We start from the raw sequence: 26,232 nt of genomic DNA, 5'->3' as shown, positions 1-26,232 counted from the left end.
GACCCACAATATAAGGCGAATCTTTTCCTTTTAAGTTGTATTAATTATAAGAAACATGTACTGGTTGTAATGTGAAACAGTATAGTACCAAGATAAATAATGAAAAAGTTTATCATCCTCCACCCCAGTGGCCATTTTATTGGGACCAATCTTACAAAGGTTTGGTGTGCTTTTTCCCCCAGACCTTTCTTCATGCTCTTACCAGCATGAACAAATACATGTATGCATACATATTTTTGCTTTCTGCAAAAATGATGTCATCTTGTACAAATTTCCCTGAAACTTGGTTTCATTTTAAAAGCTCAGAGTAACATATCACGAATATCCCATTTGGTTAGGGGCACATTCAAATCATTGTTTTTATAACAGCTGCATAACAATAGTCCACAGCATGGGATCCACCCAACCATTTCTCAATTGATAGGCACTTGTTTCACACTGTTTTTGCCCCCAAGTGTTATGGGAAATCTCTTGAAATATTTTATACTGTTTTTCACTCTTTCGTATTGGAAGACTCTAAGTCAATTCATGTGAAACATAGTTGGAAATCAAGAAAGCCTCAATAGTTGCTTCTCTAGGTACATTTGGAGTAGGAATTTGGTTTTGAAGTTTTTGTGTAAAGGGTTGTAAAAAGAGGTTCAAATCGAATATACATTTGCATTATTGAAAACAGGATTTTCAGAAACTCAGGAAACCACTGATCAAAAACTAACAGGTTAAGCATGAACTTGTATTTCTATGGTGCCTTCTTCCTCAAGAGCTGAGGACTTTGCAGTCATCCTGTTCACCTTAAGTTGGAAATGTGGTCACTAAAATATTAAAGAGAGTGGAGGAATGAAGAGTTGGAAACCAAGTCTTCTAGTGTTCAAAGAACATGTATACTGGTTGAGGAACACACAGTAGTCTAAATTCTGAATAGGAGCAAAGAATGGGATGGTAATCCATATTCACAAAGCACTCTGCTTTACATATGTTGCAGGAGCAACTCAGTGAACGGCCCAGGAATGATGCTTCGTGACATTGGTGTCCAGAGCTTCAGCAGGGACTCCAGACTAACCCACCCTACATCTCAGCATCTGTAATTATGCACATGCAGAATGAACAAACTGTAACACTGACTTATCACTCCTTGGCATAGCCAGTAGCCAGTAGTTCCTGGAAATAGAAAACTCTGGAGGTGCATTTAAAATATAGTCAATTTAGAGAAAAAAAGAGATTTAGGGCAAAGTAAGGTACATCTTTATTTCGGCACTAGGCCTGCAAGGATGGAAGATTTCTCTGAAAAGGGAAAGGTTCAAATGTGACAAATACATTGAATAATAAAAGTAATAGTGGAAAGTATGCTGATCAATTAGAATTTCAATCTTGACTTCAGGTTGAGTTGATAATTTTATTTCAAACTGATTTCCCCTTTATTTGTTTGTTTTATAATTCTTAATAAATGGAGGTGGGTGGTAACTATGCTAATCCCTCTTTCTGTATAATGAAGAAATGTGATCATCAGTCTTTTATTTAAGGATGGGACTGAGATGAACTGTCCAAAAGAAGGTGAAGGTGCCTTGGTGATTCTATATTCTATAACTCTGCAGGACTTGGGAGGAAGGAAAGAGAAAACAAGGGTCAGAGATCTATTCTGGACCTCTTCATTGTCCCCCACCCAGGGAGTTCTGCCTTTCTCCCCAAAACCACTGGGCACCTAGGGCCTGGATGGTTCCTGGAATACATGTGCAAGGAGGGGGAGCTTCAGGAAAATGGGGGTCACTCCTATTTGCTATTTTGTAGCCTTCATTTTCTTCTCTGTAATTGTACACTTGAACATGCTGTGTCTACGTCCAGCCTCTCTGCTGGTGCTGAATCCGCACACTGCCATTTCCTTGCCTTTCATCTTGTTCCTCAGTCCCCTGTAAAGGAAGCAAAGCAGATATTTCTCCTACTTTCCCTCTCCCTGCCTCTGGTGCAGGCATATAGTAGATATCCAATCTCAGCTGTTGATCAACAGCTGAGGGGCTTTCCCTCCCCATTTCCTTTTGGCCTCTCCTCCTATTGGAAACACTGGTATTTCTGTGTGTGAGCCAAGCATGATGAAAGGGAGCATTTTTTGTTGAATGGTCCAGGCATTTTGCCTCTACTGTTTATCTAGTCAACATTTCCTCTCTTTCACAAAACCTGTGTCTTGGCTATCTAGTTATTGTTTCCCGAATGTGCCTGGAGCGCTCCTGGGGACTTTGTCTGCCTTCTGCATCCCCTCCTCTCATTCAGGTCATGTGTAACAAGGGCTGGTCCATGGATTTGAGCCAGTCCTTGCTGGAATTTCTGAAGGGAAACAAGGAAACACACACACATACATACAGCAGTATGATTTATTTCTCATAAGGCTAGATTCATCCAGTTAAAAAAAAAAAAAACTTCCCTTTATTTTGAAGTTTTTCCCCCTGGTTTTAGTGTTAAAATATATTTTTCTAAATAAAATAATAGTTTATTCAGTTGGAATTATTTTGTTTTAATAGCATTACTTGGAAAAATTGAGTTATCAGCAATCTATAAGTCTCCCTTAAAAAACTTGCTTCATGAAACCTTGGACTCATCTTCTAACCCTATGCTATCTTTTACACTGCAATACATGGACTAGCTCTTCTGGAGAGAAGGCTGATTCTCAATCACTACTCTATTCTGAACTTCTCCTATATTTTCTACATTTATTGCTCACTCATTTATTCAAAATATGTGTTAAGAACTTACTAGAAGGTAAGTCCCAAGCTGAGCACTGTGGACACAGCGGTGAAGTGATTTCTGCCCTCATAGCACTTAAAGTTTACTAGAGGAATACAACGATGAATTGGAAAAGATGCTTTGAAGGAAAAAATGCATATTCCTTGAGAGAATATAACAGGTGAGACTGTTTTCATATTAAGGAACAGGGTGGCCTCTGAAGGTTGCTGCTGCTGCTGCTGCTGCTAAGTCGCTTCAGTCGTGTCTGACTCTGTGCGACCCCATAGACAACAGCCCACTAGGCTCCTCTGTCCCTGGGATTCTCCAGGCAAGAACATTGGAGTGGGTTGCCATTTCCTTCTCCAATGCATGAAAGTGAAACGTGAAAGTGAAGTCACTCAGTTGTGTTGTACTCTTAGCGACCCCATGGTCTGCAGCCCACCAGGCTCCTCTGTCCATGGGATTTCCAGGCAAGAGTACTGGAGTGGGGTGCAATTGCCTTCTCCTCTGAAGGCTGAGGATGTGTCATTCAAGTGGAGAAGGTTGTATTGAGGGAAGTGGGAGAGACAGAGGAATAGCCCAGGTACAGCAAGAACAACACTTGGGCTGGGAACACACCTGGTGAACATTAGGTTCACTTGAGAGAACTGGAGCTGCAGAGGTAGATAGGGGCCAAATATGCCCAACCTCATAGAGTCATGGTTGGGACTTGATATCTTGGGCTTCCTTGGTGGCTCAGCAGTAAATTATCTTCCTACCAATGCAGGAGACACAGGTTCAATCCCTGGGTCAGGAAGATCCCCTGGAAAAGAAAATGGTAACCCACTCCAGTATTCTTTCCTGGATAATTCCATGGACAGAGCAGCCTGGCAGGCTACAGTCCATGGGGTTGCAAAGAGTTGGACATGACTTAGTGACTAAACAGTAACAGTCTTAAGTTTAGTGGATAGCCAGTGAAAGGTTTAAATAGATGAGCAACATGATCCAATTCGTATTTTAAAACTAAAGGTGAGTAGGATGGAAAGTGGGTGCTAATAAGGAGGATCCTCAGAATCTAGATGCTCAGGGATGGTGGCTTGATCATGGTTTTAGAAATAGAAAAAGTGGATGGATTTTAAGAAGAAGTTTGTGACATAACCTTTTTTTTTTTTTGGTAGGTACACTTCGTGTCAAGGGTAGTTTTTAATGTCATACATTCCCAAAGAAGCTAAAATAGGAATTGTTTGTTTGGTTTTAGGTGCTCAGAAGATATCATTAGATAATACTTGCTTAGTACTCAGCCTTTGGAATGTATAGTCCAGTGGGGGAGACAGAGAAACAAACAGGCCCACACATTGTCTGGTGATAAGAGTTGCAATAAATAGAAGCCCAGGGTGCTGTCTATGAAGAGAGGAGTGATGATTCATATAACCAATGAACACAATGTTTTGGGAGCCAGGAAAGGATTTGAAGTAAGTCGTGTATGCATTGGCATTGAAAAAGAATTGTAAATTAAATTTACACACAGGAATAAATTGTATATTATTTGAAAGAAATCCAAGTAGCGAGTAGGCATTATTAAGGAAAGAGTGACAGAGAAGGCAGGGATGCAACGGGTACGTTCCAAACAGAGGACACGTCATGTGCAAACACCTGGGCGTGGAGAGCTCAGTGTAAAATAAAGTTGCTAATGATGACAATCTGATGCTTTTTGGTACTTCCCAAATCTATCAATTGTACTACATTATATGAAGGTTTTGTGGTAACTGGACTGTACACAACAAGTTTAATTACATGACTGGAGGCAGGCTAACTAGCTTTTTGGGAAATGAACCTTATGACCAGCCTGCTCTGGCAGATAACCACTAATTGGCCTGCTGCTGAATCATGTAGGCACTGTGTTTTCTGGTTGGCATTAACAAAGTTGGTGCATCGCTGCTCTAACATTTTTTTAAAAAATAATTTTTAAATTAATTTAAACTTTATTTTATTTTGGCCATACCATGGACATGCAGGATCTTAGTTCCCCAACAAGGGATCAGACCTGTGCCCCCTGCAATGGAAGTGCAGAGTCCTAACTGTTGGTCCACCAGGGAATTTCCTACTCGAATATTTTTGATATTCCACACTGACTTGTGTGCAGTTTTTGGAACATCAGATACTTTGCTTCTACTCTATAAATTGTCTGCAGTAGTGATAGGAAAAGGGAATTTAGTGAGGCTAGACAACTTCAGAAGAAGCCTACATTATTTTTCTTAAACTCCTAAAAGAACTTCTTTCAAAAAGAGAAAGCTGCAGTGAATAAATGAAAACCATGAGAGTGGCAGCAGACATGGAAAACAGAGACTGGAGATCACAACTAAATGTTAAAGACATTCAAAGGAAGAAACAAACAATTGAAAATATCAAGCTGTTTTCAATACGATAGATTTTTAATATGTTTTAATTGTTGGTTCAGTTCAGTTCAGTCACTCAGTTGTGTCCGACTCTTTGCGACCCCATGAATCACAGCACGCCAGGCCTCCCTGTCCATCACCAACTCCCAGAGTTCACCCAGACTCACGTCCATTGAGTCAGTGATGCCATCCAGCCATCTCATCCTCTGTTGTTCCCTTCTCCCCCTGCCCCCAATCCCTCCCAGCATCAGAGTCTTTTCCAATGAGTCAACTCTTCGCATGAGGTGGCCAAAGTACTGGAGTTTCAGCTTTAGCATCATTCCTTCCAAAGAAATCCCAGGGCTGATCTCCTTCAGAATGGACTGGTTCGATCTCCTTGCAGTCCAAGGGACTCTCAAGAGTCTTCTCCAACACCACAGTTCAAAAGCATCAATTCCTCGGTGCTCAGCCTTCTTCACAGTGCAACTCTCACATCCATACATGACCACAGGAAAATCCATAGCCTTGACTAGACAAACCTTTGTTGGCAAAGTAATGTCTCTGCTTTTCAATATGCTATCTAGGTGGGTCATAACTTTCCTTCCAAGGAGTAAGTGTCTTTTAATTTCATGGCTGCAGTCACCATCTGCAGTGATTTTGGAGCCCAAAAAAATAAAGTCTGACACTGTTTCCACTGTTTCCCCATCTATTTCCCACGAAGTGATGGGACTGGATGCCATGATCTTCATTTTCTGAATGTTGAGCTTTAAGCCAACATTTTCACTCTCCACTTTCACTTTCATCAAGAGGCTTTTGAGTTCCTCTTCACTTTCTGCTATAAGGGTGGTGTCATCTGCATATCTGAGGTTATTGATGTTTCTCCCAGCAATCTTGATTTCAGCTTGTGTTTCTTCCAGTCCAGCGTTTCTCATGATGTACTCTGCATATAAGTTAAATAAGCAGGGTGACAATATACAGCCTTGACATACTCCATTCCCTATTTGGAACCAGTCTGTTGTTCCATGTCCAGTTCTAACTGTTGCTTCCTGACCTGCATACAAATTTCTCAAGAGGCAGATCAGGTGGTCTGGTGTTCCCATGTTTTTCAGAATTTTCCACAGTTGATTGTGATCCACACAGTCAAAGGATTTGGCATAGTCAATAAAGCAGAAATAGATATTTTTCTGGAACTCTCTTGCTTTTTCCATGATCCAGAGGATGTTGGTAATTTGATCTCTGGTTCCTCTGCCTTTTCTAAAACCAGCTTGAGCATCAGGAAGTTCACGGTTCACATATTGCTGAAGCCTGGCTTGGAGAATTTTAAGCATTACTTTACTAGCGTGTGAGATGAGTGCAATTGTGCGGTAGTTTGAGCATTCTTTAAATAACCTTCTTACTTTTCAAATTTTCCTTGGTTATTCTTTTATGAGAGGTGATAATTCTTAAAATTAGGTCTTTAATTTGTGGGTGAAAGTGAAGGTGTTAATCACTCAGTCATGTCTGACTCTTTGCAACCCCATGGTCTGTCGATGGAATTCTCTAGGCAAGAATGCTGGAGTGGGTTGCCATTCCCTTCTCCAGAGAATCTGCCCAATCCAGGGACTGAACCAGGGTCTCCTGCATTGAATGCAGATTATTTCTAGAGTATTTTCTTTCATTTTCAAAGCTATTCTTATAAAGACCCATCTTTCATATGAAAATGTGTATCTATATCATTTACTAAGGAATGGATGTATAGGAATACGTTTGCATATTAATGATAGCAATATATATAGTAAATATATATTTATACCTATATACATTTACTATATAGTTAGTAGATTAAAGATATTTCCTTGGATGCATAAAATATGTATTATACAAATTGGTTAACATTTTTGGTTATTCCTTATTTATTTATTTATTTAGGGCTGTACTGGATCTTCATTGCCACTCAGGCTTTTCTCTAGTTGCAGCGAGCAGGGGCTACTCTCTTAGTTGAGGTGTAGCTTCTCTTGTTGCAGGGCACAGGCTTCAGGGTGTGTGGGCTTCAGAAGTTGTGGTTCCTGAGCCCTAAAACACTGGCTCAATACTTGTGGCGCACGGGCTTAGTTGCTCTTTGGCATGTGGGATCTTCCTGGACCAGGAATCAAACCCGTGTCTCCTGCTTTGGCAAGTGGATTCTTTACCACTAAGCCATCAGGGAAGCCTTTGGTTATTCCTTGTATGGAAAAAAATAAAGCAGAACTTTAAGTCAGTTAAACGTACTGACATGGAAACGTTCTTGGCATTTTTAGCTTTCATATTTTAAAGCACAGGAAACACAATTTTTACACAGATCAGGGACACAGATGAAATCAAGGATATATATTTAACTGAAAGAATCAGAAAATATTTTGACAGAGGGTACACACGACCTGCAATTGCTACACTTCACCCTATCTTTTCATGGAAGGTAGCTTCTATTAGATAGAATAATTCAAGTTATGAACTAGCTTCTTTGAAATTGAGCTCCATTTTTGGTGAGAAACAATGCCTCTTTCTCCATTTCTATGCAATTTACACACTCCAATCTTCAGGAAGAAGCCAATTTAAACAGGCAACTTTGGAGTTAAAATAAACTTTACAGATATGTTTGGTGAATTGGAACCTCAAATTTTTTCCTAAATGTTTTCAATAAGGATCACAGATTTTCATATCCCTTTTTTCAGTTAATGCTGCAACATGATTCATTAGCTAGACTTCAGCTATTTTATTTCTGGTGAAATGATTTTAGCCTGATTTTATCTGTCTGCAAGGAGAGGATCTTCTTGCATTAATTATGACTTATACTTTAAAACTGTGGTTTTCTCAACAAGCTATGCAAAAAGGTCTTCCTTTTGATCCAGCATCTTCCCAAGTATTTTTTGACAGGTCAGAAATACTTTCCAAGTATTTTTTGACTTAGGATCCCAAGGAGTCAAAAAGGTTGGGCAGCGGCTTTGTCTGTGGGTAGTCCTGTCTCTTTTAAACATTGAAAATAGCAGCTGTAGCTAGAGGTTAAAGGGCAGTATTTGCACATGGACAGGACCCTTGGCCTCTCAGTGGCCCTCTGACCTCATTTTGTAGCCACTAGCAGCAATCTGTGTGAGTAGGTTCATCTCTACATATGAAGAGCATGTTTATGTGTTAGTGTGTGTTGAGGTGTGTGTGTGTGTGTTCATATACCCATGCGTGCAAGCTATTTGTCAAATATCATGTTCAATTATTTCAAGGTTACAGTATTGATTGAAACTGCATATGTATTTGGTGGAGTGTTTTTCCCATGGGGTCAGATCACGAAGGCTAAAGAAGTTTGGTTTTTTCTTTTGGTTTGGTTTTTTTGCATAGTACATTCATTTTCTGTTTAATTGGATCACTAGGGGGTTACTAACATTGCTCTAGTTGAGAAAATGGAAACCTGGTAGCCTTAAAAGTCAAGACACTACTGAATTACCTAATTCACAGTAATATTTCTCTGTCTCTCTTCTTATTGGACATTTGCATTCCATGTTTACCTGTGTGTGCTTGTGGGGTGGGGGCGGGATCCTGCACCAGGAAAGCTTTCAAAAATTGCTTACCAGAATACCTGAACAAGTATTTTACATTCTCTACCCCTCAGACTATTTCTTGAGCAGCTGGTTGTGTGCATGTGTGCTCAATTATTTCCGACTCTTTGCAACCCCATAGAACATAGCCCACCAGGCTTCTCTGTTAATGGCATTTTCTAGGCAAGAATACTGGAGTGGGTTGCCATTTCCTTCTCTAGGGGATCTTCCTGATCCAGGGATTGAACCCGTGTCTCTTGTGTCTTCTGCATTGCTAGGCAGGTTCCACTAGTGCCACCTGGGATGCCAGTCTTCAGCACCTGGATATTTCCAAGTTCTTCATGGAGACTTGGATGCTTTATCAAATCAGACTTTGCACAGAAAACTGTCTTGGCATAGTCTAAGAAGAGTTAAGAATTGTGGCCTATCACTCGGCAGCATCACAGATTCTTAGTTTATCTGTTTGATCAGTCTCTTTCCTTCAATGGAGAAAAGTGTATAAATTACCTTTTAATATCAATAAAAACAAAGCAATAGCCCAAGTGTCTGCCTTCTCTTAAAGTGTCTTATAACACACCAGGGAAAAGTCTAGACATTCAGTGCAGCTGTTTGTCCTTTCTTGCTCTCTTTTCCCATCCTCCTTGGGCCTGCTGTGGGTGGCTGATCACTTCTGGAATTTCAAGACCATTTCCTCCCTCAGAATGATACTCTGGTCTCAGCAGAGGGGTGACATGGGGAAGGCAATGCTTTATTTCCCTTCCCTTAAAATTTCCCTTCCTTGAAAATTCCTCACTACACCAGAACAAAGCTAGAGCCCTTAGTAGAATTTGGGAGGAAACTAGAGGTTATTACAGTGAGATGAGAAAAACAATGGGGAAAAAAAATCAAACAAGTTTTAATGTGACTTCTCATAGAACAAAATGTATCAAACACTCCACAAGGATAATTCCTCGTGGGGGCTCTGATTCCTAGTTTTGTGTCCCTACCTGAAGGCACATTTTGAGAGACAGAAAGAGTGAGAGAGAGATGGGGTGGGGGTGGGAGGGGAGAAAGGGGGAAGGGGAGAAGGAGAGGGAGAGAGAGCAAAATTGGGAGATCACAGGAGTGCTCAAGTCTAGCATAGGGTCCAAGGTGAATGTTAGTGAGCTGAATCAGTTTCCTTCTCATTTGCATAAAGGGAAAATATATCCTTCATTTTTCTTGTAGTTTAAGAGTCTTTAGGTTAAAACATATACATAGATACAAATATACACACAGAAACACACTCTTACAGATGTGTCACGTGGTTTATTGAGCCCATGAATAGTGGTTAGTTTCTCAAAGTGCCATAAAAAAAAGATGTGTAAAATTTTTAACAGTTGGGATTTTAAAAATGTAAAATGCCTCATTAATAATTTGTATTTTGATTATATGTTGAAGCAATATTTTGGGTACAGTGAGTTAAGTAAAAAAATGTGGCTAAAATTAATTACTTTTTTTTAACTTTTTTCAATGTAGCTTCTAGACATTTAAGATTACATATGTAGCTTGCATTATATTTCTATTAGACAGCACTGTTCCAGAGCTATATGACAGAAGAGAAAGATTTTCCTAACAGCAATATAATCGGGAACCCTTTCTCATGTTTAATTTTATATAAAGTAGTTTGAGTTAACCTTTTCTTATTCTGTTGCTTTCAGACTTTGATCAACAATGTATCTTAGAATAAGTTTTGAATTTACAATTTTATCTTTATTTTTAGGTCAGATTAAATTTTAAGGTAGGTGGACCACCTTCTCCTAATATGTTACTGTTAAGTAGCTGTTCAGTCACTAAGTCGTGTCCGACTCTTCTGTGACCCCATGGACAGTAGCCCACCAGGCTCCTCCTCCACGGGATTCTCCAGGCAACAGTACTGGAGTAGGTTGCCATTTCCTTCTCCCTACTGTAAGTAGATGGGGAAGTAAATGTCTCTATGTACGGTAGGATTGGGGAGAAGACTCTTGAGAGTCCCTTGGACTACAAGGAGATCCAACCAGTCCATTCTGAAGGAGATCAGCCCTGGGATTTCTTTGGAAGGAATGATGCTAAAGCTGAAACTCCAGTACTTTGGCCACCTCATGCGAAGAGTTGACTCATTGGAAAAGACTCTGATGCTGGGAGGGATTGGGGGCAGGAGGGGAAGGGGACGACAGAGGATGAGATGGCTGGATGGCATCACTGACTCGATGGACGTGAGTCTGAGTGAACTCCGGGAGTTGGTGATGGACAGGGAGGCCTGGCGTGCTGTGATTCATGGGGTCACAAAGAGTCGGACATGACTGAGCGACTGAACTGAACTGAACTGAATCACCATTATTTCTATTTATGGGCTTCCCAGGTAGCTCAGCTGGTAAAGAATCCACCTCCAATACAGGATACTCTGGTTCAAATCCTGGGTTGGGAAGTTCCCCTGGAGAAGGGATAGGCTACCCACTCCGGTATTCTTGGACTTCCCTGGTGGCTCAGACAGTAAAGAATCCGCCTGCAATGTGGGAGACCTGGGTTCAATCCCTGGGTTAGGAGGATCCCCTGGAGGAGGGCTTGGCAACCCACTCCAGTATTCTTGCCTGGAGAATCCCCACAGACAGAGAAGCCTGGCTGGCTAGAGTCCATGGGGTCACAAAAAGTCAGACACAACTGAACAACAAAACACAGCACAACATTTCTGTTTATTCTCTGCCGGTTCCTGGTAACTTATCTCAATTTCTTCCATATATACATTCAAAAAGATATTAATTCTTAGGGAAGGAAAAACAGAGATGGTAGGGATGACTTGGGCTTCCCTGGAGGCTCAGACAGTAGAGAATCTGCCTGCAATGTGGGAGACATGGGTTCGATCCCTCAGTTGTGAGATCCCCTGGAGGAGGGCATGGAAACCCAATCCAGTATTCTTGCCTGGAGAATCCCCACAGACAGAGGAGCCTGGTGGGCTACAGTCCATGGGGTCACAAAGAATCTGACATGACTGAGTGACTAAGCACAGCACAGAGGTGACTCATACAAGTCTAGAGGCTAGGGGTGCTGGAATTGCAATGCGAGTGCCAAAGTCTCCATTCTTCACTGTGCTAAGCACCATTAAAGCAGAAGAATGGCAGTACATGATTAACTTTATGATCATAATGTAAAGCTCAATTAATTACCATCAATTTGCATGTATATTATATATCATATATACAATGTATTTGGCATGTTGGCCAACAGAGGGAAAAATGATTCCTCAAACCATGAAAATAAGGATGCAAAATGTAAAGGGATGAATTGGGTTCAAAGTCAGTAAGTATGAAAAAAAGTTCATACATATTTTGAAACAACAATGATTTTAGAAACAATGAAATTAATTAAAAATCTTCAAAGAAAAAAAGTACTGTTATGTTTATTAGCCTGCTTTTGAAGTTACCCTTTCTTAACTTTTGAAATTATTGAATTAGTTGCTTCTTCCCTAAGACCCTGGATCCAGCTTTTATCCAAATTTGTGCCTGCTCTATTTTCAAATATGCAAAAGGTCTGACTTATGCATATGTACATGAATACTTAATAAACACTTGGTGAACAAGTATTGATTCCAGGCTTTCAGTTATGTAGGCTGGGCTGGCAAATATGAATCTAACATGGTCCCTGCCCTCCTAGGAATAGATGTTTGGAGAAATAATAGTGACGGACTTCTGGAGCCATAGTAGGGGCACTTGGTAGGCAGAATTCAAAGATGATTTCCAAGATTTCTACCTTCTAGTACAAGTCCCTCTTTTTTGAGCCTGTGTTGTTGTTGTTGTTCAGTCACTAAGTCTTGTCTGACTCTTTATGACCCCATGGACTGTAACATGCTCAGCTCTTTTGTCCTTCACTATCTCCCAGAGTTTGCTCAGATTCATGTCCATTGAGTTGATGATGCTATTCAACCATATCATCCTCTGAAGAATATGAGGCAGGCTGTAAAGTATCCCTTTTTTTATTGTAAAATATCCCCTTTTCCAGCTGGTAACAGTCACTTAGCTGTGTCCAACTCTTTGAGATCCCATGGGCTATAGCCCACCCAGGCTCCTCTGTCCATGAGATTCTCCAGGCAAGAATACTGAAGTGGGTAATCATTCCCATCCAGGGGATCTTCCCAACCCAAGGATCGAACCTGGGTCTCCTGCATTGCAGGCAGATTCTTTACCACTGAGCCACCAGATAGCACTCTTATAATTAGGTTACTAATCAGCTGACTTTGAATTAATCAAAGGGGAGACTATTCAGGTGGGCCTGACCTCATCAGGACAGCACTTTATGGGAACTGAGCCCTTTTGAAGTCAGAGATATTGGAAGTGTGAGAGGACCCATGGAGGAGGCCATATGACAAGGACCCAAGAGTAGCTTCTAGAAGCTGACAACTGTCCCTGGCTCATGGTTAACAAGACAACAGGGAACCTAGTTGTACAACTGTAAGGAATTGATTTCTGCAAACATTCTGGGGAACTTGAAAGTGGATCTCACCTTAATAATGACTCCAGATGAGGACATAGTTGGATGACACCTTGATTTCAGCCTTGTGGACATCGTGAGCAGAGAACGCTGCCATGCATATTTGGACTTCTGACCTATGGAAATCTAAAATAATAGCTGAGTGTTGTTTTAGACTGAGTCTGTTGTATTTGTTACACAGCAATAGAAAACCAAAGAATGACCCTATGTCAGCTTAGGTGATTTGAGTTCAGGAAATACTTCACAGGAAGAAAGAAGAGCTGAGCTGTGTCTTGCTGGATGATTAGGAGTGAGGCAAGAAAGAAGTGAGTTGTAAGGGAAGGGGTGGTACCTGCAGAGAAAGACTTTGGAGCTGAGTCTCAACCTTGACCGCACACTGGAATTACCTGGGGAATTAAACATAGCTGATGTTTTGGCCCCATTCCTTGGGATTCTGACATAATTTGTCTGATTGCAACCTGGGCATAGAGATTAAAATGATCTACCCAGGTGATTCTAAAGCTGAGGACTATGTTTTAGACAGAGTGAAACAGAGTGGAGCTACAAGCCCAATATGGCTGTGTCAAAGGGTAGGGTGAAATGGGAAGCTGGGTTAAAAAAAAAAAGGAACTTCCCTGATGGTCCAGTGGCTAAGACTCCCAATGCAAGGGGCTCTGGTTGGGGATCTAGAAATCCCTGGTTGGGGAACTAGAAACCACATGCTGCAACTAAAAGTTTACATGCCACAACAAAAGATCCCATATGCTGCAACAAAGGCTGAAGATCCTGCATGCTGCAACTAAGATCCAGTGCAGCCAAATAAATAAATAAAAATAAGTTATTTAAAAAATAATGAAAGAAGAGACAGGATAGTAAAATTAAAAAAAAAATTAAAATCTAACTTAAACTCTTATTGAAGCTCTTGGTTAGATATTCACTTGATTAATAAATGGTAGATGTGGGGAGTGCCAGGCAATGAGAGGGCAAGCACTCTGGGAGACCAGGGAAGGTTGGCAATTTTCTCAATTAAATTTCAAGCCTATTTCATGGATTTGAACACAGGAGGTGCTCAATAAATGTTTATTGAATGAATGAAAATGATTGGGCATACTCAGGAGAGAAGCTGGAAATATCATATATAGGCAAGAAAAGCTATTTATTTTACTTGGAATTGGGTGATCATACTCACAATTTTCTTTCTTTCAGGACACAGTACTGATGAATTCTCAAAGATGAATCCTACTTTTATTGCTTGCCTCACTGCTTTCATCTGGATTGGGAGAAGATCCTTTATTTTCATTACTACAAGTTGATATGGTTAATACCAACATGAAAGAAAAGTAAATCTTGGGTTTCTTTAGCTCAAAAGACAGTCCCAGAGTAAGACAGATAGATGAGCCCAGGATATATAAAGAATTTTGGGGAAAGGATATTTGAACAAGTTATTCCCACATCCTTGAATGACTGGGGTTAGTTGAATTAACTTCATTCTTTTCCATTTATTAAATAATTCTTCCATGCCCAATATTGAGCAATATACTCTGTACTCATTATGATACAACATTTCATTTAATTGTCACCAAATCCACGGAGGTAGAGGTTAAAGTCTCTTTAACCTCTGTCTGACTCCAAAACTGGGCCCTTAACCATAATGTTAGTAGTAGTTCTCTTTGGGAGGGTTAATACTAAATACTTCTCAATTTTTTTAAGTGGAGGATAATTGCTTTACAATGTTGTGTTGGTTTCTGCCATATAACATCATGAATTAAATTTTTCTAATGTCATAGAACACATTCAATCTTTGGATATACTGCAGTGAAGGATTTTATTTCTAGGAAACAGACTAACTGAGGAGAAGGCAATGGCACCCCACTCCAATACTCTTGCCTGGAAAATCCCATGGACAGGGGAGCCTGGTAGGCTGCAGTCCATGGGGTCGCTAGGAGTTGGACACGACTGAGCGACTTCACCTTCACTTTTCACTTTCACGCATTGGAGAAGGAAATGGCAACCCACTCCAGTGTTCTTGCCTGGAGAATCCCAGGGATGGGGGAGCCTGGTGGGCTGCCGTCTATGGGGTCGCACAGAATCGGACATGACTGAAGCGACTTAGCAGCAGCAGCAGCAGCAGACTAACTGACTCCGATTTCCCTTTTATGTAAAGTAATTATGCAAGATCATTTTGGGATTTCATGAGTTAATATTTGGAGAAGTTTTTGAATTACATTAAAATATTCCTATGCTTTTTTTTTTTTTTCACTTCAGAAATAAGAACAAATAGGTAAGAGAAGTTCAAAATATAAATTGTCAAAAGTAAGCCATCAATTTTTCAACTGAGATACTGTCATCCCTAATATCTTATATTTAAATATATGCAGACATGATTTAGGGCTTTCAGGGTGGCACTAGTGGTAAAGAAAGCTCCTGCCAATGCAGGAGACATAAGAGAGGTGGGTTTGATTCCTGGGTTGGGAACATCCCTTGGAGAAGGGCATTGCAACCCACTCCAGGATTCTTGCCTGGAGACTCCCAGGGACAGATGAGCCTGCTGGGCTACAGTCCATGGAGTCACAAAGAGTTGGAAATGAATGAAGTGACTTAGCACAGCATACATGGATGATCTTATAAATGCAAAGGACTATCAGATATATCCTGTAAACACTTTGCTTTACACATAATGAGTGATGCTTTCCAGGTGTATTTTCTTTAATGTTTAGATCAATTTTTATCCTTTATGGTATAAAATTATATAAAACAGGAAAAACAAAATAATTTTTTTTTCTGTTAATCATATCTTTTCAGTGTAAACTCTCTAAGTGCAATGGTCTTACCTTTTTATGTGTTGGGTATTTAATGCATAGGGCATTATATATGATAACATGATGAAAAATTATGGCATGATTCACTGCTTAAAAATATGAATAATTTTATGTTTTTACAATATTTGTTGTATAACTGTAACAATTGTGGTGTATCTTGTGATTATTATTTCCACTTCACTTTCTAAATTTATTTAGTCTTATTTTTAGTTTAGATTTTGCCACAAACATTGTTCTATTTAATTCACTAAAAAAACCTGTAAACTTTTGTCCTAAGAAGTCACATGTGAATTGTGGAGAAGTGACTGGCAGAATATGATATTAATAGGTTATTGACTTGTTAGGCCTTAAAGAGCCAAAGGGAATATCCTTGCAGCCCCTGCAGTGCACTGGAGGTTTGTTTCATTGATTGGTCTGTTTAACCCATCATCTCCAGGCATTTAAACAATGATATACGCTTGACAAACCTAATATTTCATTTTCTATCTAGGGACCATGGAAGAGAAATTAAAGGAAAGAAAGACAAATGGACAGATATACAAGCAGAAAATGATGATAAATGTGAGAGGGAAGGAAGAGACAAATACAACCCAGACCAAAATTTGGATCAGTAAATTCTAGAATCAGTAAATGCACAAGCTTACTGCAGATGTTAATTCCCAAGAGGTGTGTAGGGGAAAAAATTTAACATGTCTATTGTGAGAAAAAATCAGATTTAGATACAGAGCAACCAGCAAACCAAGTAAGATATCAAATGAGAAGTTTCTGGGTTTTGTGTTTGTGTGTATGTGTGTGTGTGTGTGTGTGTCTGTCTGTCTGAGAGAAAGAGAGAAGCCACACTTTAAAGTGTTTTGAATATTTCTGTAAAGAGCAAATCTAGTGCTTTCTAAACCTCAAAGGAGGTTCCTTGGTATGAGAAATGCTTTCTTTTTTTAAATTTAGGTTTTTCTTCTGTTACTAGCTGGAAAAGGGGATACTTTACAATAGCCTGCCTCAGGTTCCTAAAACTCTCTTTGGTGTTATAGAGAATGAAGCAAAAGAAATTATATATACATATATATATATATATATATATGTATATATATATATGACTGATTTTCCGTGGCTCTTGATCTGATTAAAATTCCATCCTTAATACACAGTGTCCCTGGAAACAGAACAGTCACACCCTGCCATGTCTCAGGAACGCAGGACCAGGAGGATCTATCAGCATAACTGACAATACATTTGAGTGGCTTAATCTTCTGGGAAGGCAGAATATTGTGAAAGCAAAAATCTGAAAAGAGAGTCACATCTTTGTTCATACCCTTTAGTATCTGGAAGTTTCTATAATAAGTGACATTTTAGCTGTTAAAGTGTGGGTCTTATAAAAAAAGAATCTAGATTTTTATCTGTTTCTGTTAATCACAACTACAAAGCACACATATTTAAATCCTGAAAATGCATCAACTATTGCTGAGCTCTTTTAGGAACTTCAGAGATATCATTTAACAACAAGGAGTTGCTTTCTAGTAATATGCTATGTGTTAGGTGCCGGGGTGTGAGCAGGAATGAAGTAGGGGGTGGTAAGAGAGAATTATCAGAGAAAAGTTCCTGCCTCATGAGTTAGAGATTATTTATGTAGGACTGACACAGTGTGCATAGACTTTTCATTGTGCGTGAGATAGGCAGCAGGGACGATAAAATACTGTGGGAATGACAGAACAGTAGTGGGATTTGAGTCATTGGGTAGGAAGAGAAAGCAATGTTAGCTGGAAGAGACACATGCAAAGGCAAAGAGTTTGAAATTAGTGTGAACAGCATCACCCCCAGAAACTCACTGAGGTTCAGTGAATGCCTCTGACTGGCTCCAGGTTCAAGTGTCTGCTCCACCAGCTGTCAACCCTGGGAAAGCCGTTTCACACATAGGGACACTGAAGGGTGACAGTGAGAAATACATCCTCAATAAATATTAGCTACTGCTGTTGTTTTAGAAATAAATCATTTTTAAGGTAGATAAATAAAATGTGGTACAGAGTGATTGTAACTGACTTTAGAATTTTTCATTTCTAAAGCATAGATGAAGCACATAGAAAACATAGGTTTCTAAGGCTATAAATCATGAAACTTGGAAGCTACCTTTCTGGTGTCCACCCACCTCTAGTTTTAATTATTAATGTTGCATTTCCTTTATCACTTCCTAGTTCACTTGATGGGGATTATTTAAGTATATACACACTTAAAATCATAAGAATAGGAATTCTGTATTAAGATACATATATTTGTAATGTTTTGTCTGTTTCCGTATTCTAGGTTTTCATATTGTAGCATATTAAATCTGTGCACAAAAGTCACCAAAATGATTTATTAGCCCATGAAAGAGCTAGGTAAACATATTAGACTTCATTTACTTGCAGGAAATAAACAGATTTATAAACTATTATTCAACTGGTCATTCATTCATTCAGAATAGTTACTAGGTTCTGTACCAGGGACAGAATACCTGAACACTGGAACACAAAGGTTCAATGAGAAGATGCACTTTCATGCTAAAGTCAGAATAACAAAAATGAAGAATTATGGTTTTAGATAAATATTCAAGTAGAGGGCTTGAGATAGTAAAGTTATCTTCTAAAGATTTAAGGCGGAGAAATTAGTTGCTTTTCTTTATTAGAACCTTATCGGGCAAACATTTTCTATATTTTGCTTCAGTTTCCACCATAAGATTTATGCAGGCTTTAACAGAATGTTAGGTCAGTTCTCATTAAGTAACAACAGTCTCCAATAATGGTAATAATATTGGAATACAAACTTTGACATCTGGAACTAAGTAGCAAAATCATTGGTACTGAAGACAGAAATAAGGAAAGTATTAAGCCATAAGCTTAACCTGGCATCTTTCATTAAAGTCTGAATAAAATTCTTCATTGGAATTTGCAGCACTGCTTGTAGTTCATCTTATTACTTTTACAGGGGACAAACAGCCATGTAATTAGAGTGTATTTGCAGTATTACATGCTTATTTGTAGCCTGAAGATTAGACACCAATTGGATGTTATCATTTAATGGCAAGTATAATTACCATGAAGCTTGTCTTCACATCTAAGAGTTTACATTTCAGTGCTGCTACAAATACAAAATTATTTTTCAGTTAGCTTATATCTGTATTATTATTTAATAATTATATCCATAGAGGATTCAATAAAGCCATTTAAAAGTCACTGTTAAAAAAATGAATCAACTATACCTAAAAAGCTTACAATAAATATTTTACAATATGGGGTTTCTATTTTTACAGTGATTTCCTATGCAAGTTATCACAACTGTATATCTAGTTTCTTGGGAACAGGCCCAAGTTGCTCTTTCAAGGACTTGAAGCTTACTGTAATAATGGTAGAACTGCCATATGTTTGTATAGCAGTACTTATTTTCAAAGTGCCTTTGAGATAATTAAGCTCACACTATTCTATGAGGTTAGTAAGGAGAGGAGATTAAGAGCCTTTTTTAACCAGAAGGCAATTTGGAATACAAAGAAGTTATACTCAGAATCCTGGGAGCAAAGTTGGCATTTATGAGTTGTAAATAGTATTACCTGGTTGTATGTTGTGGAAGTTAAACAATGGCATGATCATAGCTTAAAAATAATCTCTGAAGCATCCATTCATTTCATTCATTCCCCTATCCATCCATTCATTCATTCACACTATGAATGCCTGGAGGTGGGCTGTGGCGCTCACTAAGGCAAAGTTGGCTTTGCTGGGGTGGCTGAGAATGGAAGCCAATAATCCAGTCATCCGACAAAAGGCAGAGGTTTCAGAAGGGTAGGGGTTGAGAGGAACTAGGAAGGCATTTCTGGAGGCAATGAAAGTAATCAGATATGATACTGGATGAGGCATCTACATCTCTGGGCTAGTGGTGGGTTGGTAGATATTAAACAACCAGCTTGCCAGGGGATCAAAGTCCTGATTTGTAGCACTTACTGATTTTCATGGTGTAAATTATCCCACCAGAGCTGATTTCAAGCTACCAGTGCAATGTCCCTGATTGTGGAATTGGACAGAGACAAGCAGCAGTAGCACATCATTAAACAGTCTTTCCATCATACATCTGTGGTAGATGTAAACAGCCTCAAAACACAGATCTTAGTAAAATGAAAAATTATTAGTTGGTGATGAATGTTGAGTACTGATTATCTTTTATATAGCTCTTTTACTTTATTTTATTGAAGTATAATTGATTTATATTATGTAAGTTTTAAGTATACATACTGATTCATGATTTTTAAGTATTATATTCCATTTACAGAGATTATAAAATATTGGATCTATTGCCTGTGCTGTACAATATCTATGTGTAGCTGATTTATTTTACACATAGTAGTTTTTACCTTTTAATTCCCTACCCCTACCTTTCACCTCTCCCTTCCTCTCCCCATTGGTAACCACTAGTTTATTCTCTATATCTGTTTTGTTATATTCATTCTTTTGTTTTATGTTTTAGATTCTATCTATAAGTGATAATATGCAGTATTTGTCTTTATCTGTCTAACTTATTTCACTAAACATAATACCCACCTGGTCCATTCATGTTGTTGCAAATGGCAAAATTTCATTGTTTCAAGGCTAATTCAAAATTTCATTGTTTCAAGGCTAATTCATCTGTTTGGTCTTCCCAGGTGGCGCTGGTGGTAAAGAATCCTCCTGCCAATGCAAGAGACATAAAAGACACGAGTTCCATCCCTGGGTCAGGAAGGTCCCCTAGAGGAGGGCATGGCAACCCACTCCAGTATTCTTGCCTGGAAATCCCATGATAAAGGAACCTGGCGTGCCACAGCCTGTGGGGCTGAAAAGAGCTGGACATGACTGAGCACTACTTCTCCATTCATCTGTTGATAGTTACTTAGGTTTCTTCCATATCTTGGCTATTGTAAATAATGATGCTATGAGTCTTATTACATTTGCTTTACATATAATTTTCAGAATTTTTAGTTGTACTTAGTGGGAGGGAAAAAAAAAGCACGTCAACTCCCTCTTCCTGGAAGTCATAATCCAACCTCAATTTTAAAGATAATGTGCTATGGATATGTTTTAAAAAAATGTTTGCTCAGTTTTTTAAGTAAGTAATCCTAAATTTTTTTGCCATGTGTGATATTAATAATTTCAGATTATTTAATGAAGAAGTTTTTCCAACTACCAAGATAACAAATGACAAAACAGCAAGGACTATAGTAAAAATGTGATATATTTGAGTAGGTAAAAGTTTAACTAATAATATATGGTATTTTATCAATTAGAAAGACACTTGTAAAGTACTTAGAAAGTCCTTTCTTTTGTGGGAATATATGAAAATCATTGTGGGAATGATAGTCTGTCTTTTATATATACGTTTCAAAATAGTCTTTTTAGAGATATTAGAAGCAAACATTTAGGATGGATGAGACAACTGGTTTAAATTCTGAGTTCAGCCAGTTATTAGCTTTTCAATCTCAGGAAAGTTTTAAAGTCTTTTCTAATCTGTAAATTAGGACAAAGGTGATTATGAGGATTAATTGAGATAACATACAGTTGTCCTTCTGTATCCATGTGAAATTTGTTGCAGGACCCTCCCCTAGATACCAAAATTGGCAGGTGCTCAAGTTCTTTACAGAAAATGGTATAATATTGGCATATACCCTGTACACATCTTCCTGTATATTCTGTCATTTTAAGATTATATATACTATTTAAAACAATGCAAATGCTATGTAAATAGTTGTAAATACAATGTAAATGCTATGTAAGTAGTTGTTGGAGTGTTGCAAATTCAAGTTTTGCTTTTTTGAAAGTTCTGGAATTTTTTTTTTTCTGAGTATTTTTGATCTGTGGTTGGTTGAATTTGAGGATACAGAACCTATGGATATGCAGGGATGACAACATGCACAACTCCTAACAATTTCTAGTATATAGCAGCTATCCTACAAATAGTAGATCCTTGTCTTGGATTCGTATTTGCCAAAAAGCAAGCCAACAAACCCCAAATGGAGTTGCTTATGCTAAGCTGCCTATCACCAAACTGAGACTTAATTTTGGCTATTCCAGAAATAGAATCTTAAAGCAGTGAATCGGGAATCACCTGATCTGTCCTAGTTAGGTAATCTGCCTGATAGATGCCTACCATCCCTTTAAGCAAAGTAACCTTGCAATAACCAACAAACTTTTTTTGCCTAGTATAATTTACTTGTTCCCGTTCACTTCTGCTTATAAAAGTCTTTCATTTTGTACAGCTCCTTGAAGATCCTTTCTATGTGTAGATTAGATACTGCTCAATTCAGATAGATTTTTGCTCAAATAAACTCTTAGAATTTTTAATATACCTCAGTTTATCTTTTAACAAGGCTCACATAAATTCAGATGAATCACATCTCATAGTCCAAGGAGTGTCTTTGTAATTTGTCATTTTAGAATAAAATGTGCATTGAAGAAATACCAAAGGAAATTGCTTAAAAATTAAAAAATCAGAGAGTGTAGCCTACATAAAAATCAAGCCTGAGACTCATTATTTTAAAACAATTTCATTGAATAACTACTCAGAGAAAATGGAAAGGCAGGCAAAGTGCTCCTGTTAAGTATCTATTGAGTTGGCCACATAGAAAACTTTAAAACAAACATCAGTAATTCTATTCCAACTTCCTCTTAAAACAATGATAAAAATTCTTTACATTTGTATACTGCTTTACAGTTGACAAAGAGCTTTCACATACATTATCTCCTTTCACAGAGACTGGAAGGCACCTTTCCTGCCCTGATTGATGTTTATGAACGTACTACTTTCCCCTGGGCTGCAGTCATCAATAGTCAATGAGAAGAAAGGCTGGCATTTTTGGAAACGCTTTGCTGCCAGGTAACTGCATTAACTCTGCTAGAGTCATGTATTAACTGTGCCACAGGATACCATCCATATAAACTAATGAATATTTGAATCCTTATTCCTTGTGGAGCAGTGCTTAGACCCATGCCTCTCTGTTTATCCCATGCTCCCCCTCATGAGCCATATCCTCAATGACGTTCTGTCTGATGGCTCCAGCCATTTCACAAAAATCTACACTGGAGATACTTAAGTCTTAAAGAAAGAAGATGTACAAGGTATGTAAATTGACAAACTGCTGTATGCAACCATGATTATATTGTTCTAAAGACAGAAAGAGATCCTATTTGTTGAGGTCTTTGAAAAACTTGCCATAACAGGAGTTATGGTGTTATGGTCTCTGTCCATGGAGGTATCTAATACCAGTCTGGAATGGGACAGACATCTGTTAGAAGAACTTCCTGCACTGGTTGGGATTCTGGGGCAAAGGATTTCCAAGGTCTCTTCTGATTCCAGAGTCTGTGATTCCTATTTGTTTTCTGATTGTTTCAGTCTATAAGGAAACATTCCTTGAATTCTCCTTATTTCTCTTGATGCCAAACAGTGTTCACAGCCTATTGACAGAAAAGTGAAGCAAAACAAAACAAACAAAAAAAATACATGATGCTTTTCTAGGACAACTAGTAGGAGCACAGGTAGAATTGAAATGTGCAAAACAGTATTTCTCAACCAGGGACATCTTCAATTGTGCTTCGTTTTAGGGTCATACAAGATTTCTACAATTGTAACCACCATTTCTAATCTCCACAAATGATGATACTCTTGACATTTTTCCACCAAAATTCCTAAAGTTTCAGCTTGAGTCTCAGGTTTCAACAGGCTGTTTTTAAGCAGCTGCTTTTATGTCATGTAACTTGGTCAGCCAATTCCCCATCTGAGGACAAGGGATTCTCGGCAACTGAGCCTCATTCTCATCTTAAGGTCTGTCACTTAGCCCATTTCTAGGAGTTAGTTTCAGAATCTGTCACATCTGTTATCTGTGGCAAGTGGCAGTAACCCAGATAGATGAAGGCTAAAAAGAAATCATCAACTTGCTACTGGGAAGTGCTGTGAAAGTAGTTGGTGTTCAGTCACTAAGTTGTATCTGATTCTTTGTGACCCTATAGACTACATCTAGCATGTCAAGCTCCCCTCTTCTTCACTATCTCCTGGAGTTTGCTCAAGTTCATATCCATTGAGTCAGCAACTGTATCTAACCATCTCATCCTCTGCCACCCACTACTCCTCTTGCCCTCAATCCTTCCCAGCATCAGGATCTTTTCCAATGAGTCCGCTCTTTGCATCAGGTGGCCAAAGTATTGGATCTTCAGCTTCAGCATCAATCCTTCCAATGAACAGTCAGGGTTGATTTCCTTTAGGATTGACTGGTTTAATCTCCTTGTTGTCCAAGGGACTCTCAAGAGTCTTTTCCAGCACCACAATTCAAAAGCATAATCCTTTGGTGTTCAGCCTTCTTTATGGTACAACTCCAACATCTGTACATGACTATTTCCAGTACATTACTGTACTGGAAAAACAGTAGCTTTGACTATACTTTGCCTTTGTCAGCATAGTGATGTCTCTGCTTTCTAACATGCTGTCAGGTTTGTCATAGCTTTCTTCCAAGGAGCAAGTATCTTTTAATTTCATGGCTGCAGTCACTATCCACAGTGATTTTCAGTTCAGTTCAGTTCAGTTGCTCAGTTGTGTCCAACTCTTTGCGACCCCATGAATCGCAGCACACCAGGCCTCCCTGTCCATCACCAACTCCCAGAGTTCGCTCAGACTTATGTCCATCGAGTCAGTGATACCATCCAGCCATCTCATCCTCTGTTGTCCCCTTCTCCTCCTGCCCCCAATCCCTCCCAGCATCAGAGTCTTTTCCAATGAGTCAACTCTTCTCATGAGGTGGTCAAAGTACTGAAGTTTCAGCTTCAGCATCATTCCCTCCAAAGAAATCCCAGGGCTGATCTCCTTCAGAATGTGATTTTTGAGCCCCCCAAAATAAAATCTATCACTGCTTCCACTTTTCCTCTCCTATTTGTCAAGAGTGATGGGACTAGATGCCATGACCTTAGTTTTTTAAATGTTGAGTTTCAAGCCAGATTTTTCACTCTACTCTTCACCCTTATTAAGAGGCTCTTCAGTTCCTCTTTGCTTTCTGCCATTAGAGTGGTATTATCTGCAAATCTGAGGTTGTTTATATTTCTCCTGGAAATCTTTTTTTTAATATAAATTTATTTATTTTAATTGGAGGCTAATTACTTTATAATATTGTATTGGTTTTGCCATACATCAACATGAATCCATCACGGGTATACACGTGTTCCCCATCCTGAACCCCCCTCCCACCTCCTTCCCTGTACCATCCCTCTGGGTCATCCCAGTGCACCAGCCCCAAGCATCCTGTATAATGCATCGAACCTGGACTGGTGCTTCATTTCATATATGATATTATACATGTTTTAATGCCATTCTCCCAAATCATCCCACCCTTGCCCTCTCCCACAGAGTCCAAAAGGCTGCTCTATACATCAGTGTCTCTTTTGCTGTCTCACATACAGGGTTATCATTACCATCTTTCTAAATTCCATATATATGTTTTAGTATACTGTATTGGTGTTTTTCTTTCTGGCTTACTTCACTCTGTATAATAGGCTCCAGTTTCATCCACCTCATTAGAACTGATTCAAATGCATTCTTTTTAATGGCTGAGTAATACTCCATTGTGTATATGTACCACTGCTTTTTTTTTTTTTAACAGGAAATAGCTTTTTTATTTTTTATTTATTTATTTTTAACATAAATTTATTTATTTTAGTTGGAGTTTAATTTACAATATTGTATTGGTTTTGCCATACATCAACATGAATCAGCTATAGGTTTACACGTGTTCCCTATCCTGAATCCCCCTCCCTCCTCCCTCCCCCTGCCATCCCTCTGGGTCATCCCAGTGCACCAGCCCCAAGCATCCTGTATAATGCATCGAACCTGGACTGGTGCTTCATTTCATATATGATATTATACATGTTTCAATGCCATTCTCCCAAATCATCCCACCCTCGCCCTCTCCCATAGAGTCCAAAAGACTGTTCTATACATCTGTGTCTCTTTTGCTGTCTTGCATACAGGGTTATCATTACCATCTTTCTAAATTCCATATATATGCATTAGTATACTATATTGGTGTTTTTCTTTCTGGCTTACTTCACTCTGTATAATAGGCTCCAGTTTCATCCACTTCATTAGAACTGATTCTAATGTATTCTTTTTAATGGCTGAGTAATACCCCATTGTGTATATGTACCACAGCTTTCTTATCCATTCATCTGCTGATGGACATCTAGGTTGCTTCCAAGTCCTGGCTATTATAAACAGTGCTGCGATGAACATTGGGGTACACGTGTCTCTTTCAATTCTGGTTTCCTTTGTGTGTATGCCCAGTAGTGGGATTGTTGTGTCATAAGGCAGTTCTATTTCCAG

Source organism: Bubalus bubalis, chromosome 10 (assembly GCF_019923935.1).
Source record: "Bubalus bubalis isolate 160015118507 breed Murrah chromosome 10, NDDB_SH_1, whole genome shotgun sequence".
NCBI classification, from domain to species: Eukaryota; Metazoa; Chordata; class Mammalia; order Artiodactyla; family Bovidae; genus Bubalus; species Bubalus bubalis.
The sequence above is the reverse complement of the archived record's forward strand: the minus strand, read 5'-3'. Positions refer to the sequence as shown.